The sequence below is a fragment of the Pinus tabuliformis genome, chromosome 2_2 (assembly GCF_031772625.1).
Source record: "Pinus tabuliformis cultivar Carrire ecotype Pingquan chromosome 2_2, CPIR1, whole genome shotgun sequence".
Lineage (NCBI taxonomy): Eukaryota > Viridiplantae > Streptophyta > Pinopsida > Pinales > Pinaceae > Pinus > Pinus tabuliformis.
The window spans coordinates 304745674-304749902 of NC_142300.1; positions in this window are offsets into that span (position 1 = coordinate 304745674).

Here is a 4229-nt window from a genome sequence, read left to right on the forward strand (position 1 = left end):
AGGCTTATTTGTTTTCTTGGACTACTTTACACAATTTCCCAGTTGAAGACAAGCTTCCAGTTTGGTATGTGAAATTCTGGAGCCGAAGCTCTCTGTTAGATTTCACTATGCATTTCCCGAGAGCAAGGTTATTTTCCCTCAACGATTGCGCAGATCATCAAGGCAGTGCTAGAACTATTTTGCAACCAAGTTAAGAGGTTATATTGTGGTTACACAAGAAAGCAAGTAAGCAAACACAAGCTGCAAAGCGAAAGATAAAACTCAAATGAAAGCATAAGTACCTGGGCAGTGTAAGATAAGCTGTTGGGATTTTAGTAGGGAGGCTCCAAAATAAAGTGAAGTAAAAATTTTGGGGGGTTTTTGTAGCTGCTACAACAAAACCCAAGTGGATTAACAAATTTTAAAGATGATCTGAGCATCCAACAACTTCTTTAGCTATTTTTGAATCATGGGTTCAAGCATAAAATGAATTGTTGTCAACTTTTCTTGAAATGGCTATACCCCTTCCTATATAGGTATCATCTGCTGGATTATTTGTGTTTCATAGGTTTTCAAATCATAATATGTGCATGCGAATACATCTTGATATTGTTTGAAAAGATGAATAAATGTTTTTCATTATTGGGGAGAAAAACATGTACTGAGATTCAAATACTTTAGATCTTCCTTGGTGCGCACAATAACTTGTTTGTGAAACAATGTGGAACTTTGGGTCCTGGTATTGATTGGTACCTTAAAAAATTTATGTAGGTAATAGAGCTTCTCTAAATATACCACACCTTATGCATGGGTTTCCCTTTATGTGTTTGAGTTGATTCATACAAATCCCTTTCATGCTCATCTTCACTGATTTTTGAATCTTTAAACACATCAGCATTAGCCATAAAATATAGTATCATCAGGCCATCATTGAACATGCATAACTTACTAACATTTCCAGGTATGGATGGATTATAAATAATCTCAATAGAAAAACCATATTTAAGTAGTGATAACCTAGTAATAGCATTAGATAAAGTTTCACCCAACGTATTGTGAATCCTAGGAATATAAATAATATTAAATTATTGAAAGAAAGCCATACCTCTTGCTGGTATATTTTAAGATTAGGTGACACACAATTAATAGTATTTTGTACCTAATGTGTAACAATCTCTAAGTCACCTATTACCTTTAACGCTTCCACCTTGAGGTTTATGGCTTTATTTAGTCCCAATATAAGTCCTTTGTATTCTGCAATGTTGTTCATGCACTCAATCTCCAATCAACATGATATAAGATACTTATTCTTTTGAGGGTTAATCAGAATGCAACCACCTCTAGAACCCTGCTGTGTATTCAAACCATCAAAATAAAAAGTCCAAGTATTTGTAGCAACTAGGTTAGTTTCTATGCTAGTACTATTTACATCTATGTTACAAAAGTCATTAGCACCAGTTGGATAGCCATGCAAGATAAAATCAATGATAAAATTCTAAAAGAAATTTTTTTAAGATTGCTTGTGCAAATTTAATCAACTCATTATGTGCCTCAAGCACCATAATGGTATGCTTCATAAAGGTTTCACTTTCAACTCAAATCTGATTATTCTTTCCCTTATAAGGAAGCCATAAATGTGGCCAGTCAATAGCAAAGTATCTTTGTAACTTGTTAAACATATATCTACTTAGAATAAATCCATATGCTTCGAGAAATGTCCACAATAACAATATCAATAGATTGGTGAACTCTATGATCAGAACATAAGCAAATGATAACATAATTTCCTACACTAATGATCTATGAAATTATATGATTCTCGTGTCAATATTTTTTCCATTTTGTGTTGATTTTATTTGAAACAGATAAAGAAATAACATTCGCAGATGCACTAGAATCAATAAGGAAATTATGGACATTATAATTGAAAATTTTCAAATGTTAAGATACATAGGGGGCAAGTAGATCTAGAATTTACATTAACAACAATAACTATTGATTTGAGCATAGAAGAATACTTAACAAATGAGGCTTGGGAAGTAGAAATTTTCTTACATGATGGAGGTTGAGATACAAAATCCTGGATGATCAACTCACGTTGGCCTTCCATCTTTTCTAGCTCATAGATGGAGATATAGGATAAGTTTTCTTCATATTATCAATGATTTTATACCCAATGTCTTCATCCTTGGTAGGGTGTGCTAAAGTGGTACGTGGTGAAACTTGGTTAGATACCTTAGGAGTGATGAACTTGTTCTTATTATTCTCAAAATTTCTCTTTTGAGGTTGATCATTTCCCAATTTAGTCAGAGTGCTCTCAGGAGGGTTATTACGAGGTAACATTTTTATCTACAATTTCTTCCTCACATCTTACTTGGGTATTGGTCCTCTACTCCTCATATTATATTTCTTAGTCGCTTGTTACGGAGGAGCTTCACCCATTGGAGGCTCATTACCACCTTGTTGATCATTATTTAGAATAAGATCAAATGTAAAAATTGAATCGCTGACACTTTTTTTTCCTCTGTCAAGGTTGGTTCATCAACATCTTGAGTCTACACTAAATGCTATTCTCTTTAATAGCTTTCTATTACATTGGAAACCACATCATTCATGTTATGTTTCCATTGTGGGCATGCTTTTCAAAATGTGCTTCTTGATGAAACATACAATAATTATCCATGCTCAAATTCTCTACGTTAAATACAACATTAGAGCTTTATGAAAACTTAGCCAGTTAATTGGTTTTCTTCTTAAAGTACGTCTTAAAGGACTTATTACTCATATATGCCTCACTTGACCTCCTTTTGGGCTCATATACTTCGTTGGTTAACAACCTAAAGGACTTAGTTAAGCTTTCCATGTCAAAAGGATCTTTCTATTTAGTTTTAGTGGAAAAGGCTTGAGACGTTTTCCCAGTGTCCTTGGAGTCTTTTGAATCTCCATGATATGCAATTGCTTCAATAGACCTTAAGTCCTTCTCGACAGCAATTCCTTCTACAAATTTAAGAGCCAAGGTTTTCTTCATAGCTCTCTTCACAAAAACTAAAATGTTAGTGGGCAAGGTAGCGGTATAATAATACTTGGTGATTGAATCATGAGGTTTCACATCGGTGGGGAATTTGTTCAAAATATGAGTAAACCTTTTATTAAAATCCTTAACCTTTTCTTCCTCCCCCTTTCTTAATGTTTCCAATTTCTTTAAGTAACATGGCAGGAGTTTTATCATCAAAAAAATTCTCTAAGAACAACTATTTAAACTCCCTCTAATTATGGATTGAATTTGGTGGAAGACTATGGTACCATACTAACACTCTACAGGAGTGTATAGAAATAATCTACAAGAAACATCATCATAACATACCTCTAACATCCTTATACGCAAGGAAAAGTCATCCATGTAACCTTCAACCTTGGCTTTCTTGTATGGAGCATACTTTGCAAGTAGCTTTTCTGAGTGCTTTTGTAAGCGCTGAAGGTCACATGGAAGAGTAAGATGCCCTTGGGTCATCCATTGTAATTATTCATTATCCATGTCTTCATTCTCCTTGTCATCCTCACTCATTGACTCTGAAGAATATTCTTGTTCATAATTCATATTTTCATTATCGTTTGATTGTTTGTTATCCATCCGTTGTTTGTTGTCTGCAAAATGAAATTCCTCCTTGTCTCCTTCCATATTTTCCCCAATAGGTGGTGGAATTTCCTCTTAATGAAGATATTTGTCAAATGACTTAGCTAAATCTTCAAGGGTTGAGGTAACCAAATATTCCACTAAAGAAACTAAAACACCACGATGGGTTATCTCTTTATTTGATTTCTTATGATGAAGAATGGATGTGAGAGAAACTAATCAAAGAGCTCTCGCAAACTAATGAGTGATAGGCCAAATCCTCCTGATTTTCTCGTAAGTGACTTCATAATCACACTCTGGACCTTGGTGACATGACACTTCTTTCTTATATATATGAGTTGGAGTTAGGATTGGACAATTCTACCATGAAATAAAGGTTCTTTATGTGAATTTGTTGAATTATAAGCCATAAAGATGATACCCTCCTTCTAGCACTAGAATGTTGACACTGCTAGAAACCACCAACACATAGGGGGTCTCCCTAATATGATGTCCCAACTAGACCTCAAATTGTTTGGGGTAGGAGCGTCATCCAGGAAATAGGTCGAGCATCCATATTTTTAATAATTTCTCTTGGCTACAATAAACAACATAAGAGAGTATGCATATACCTTCT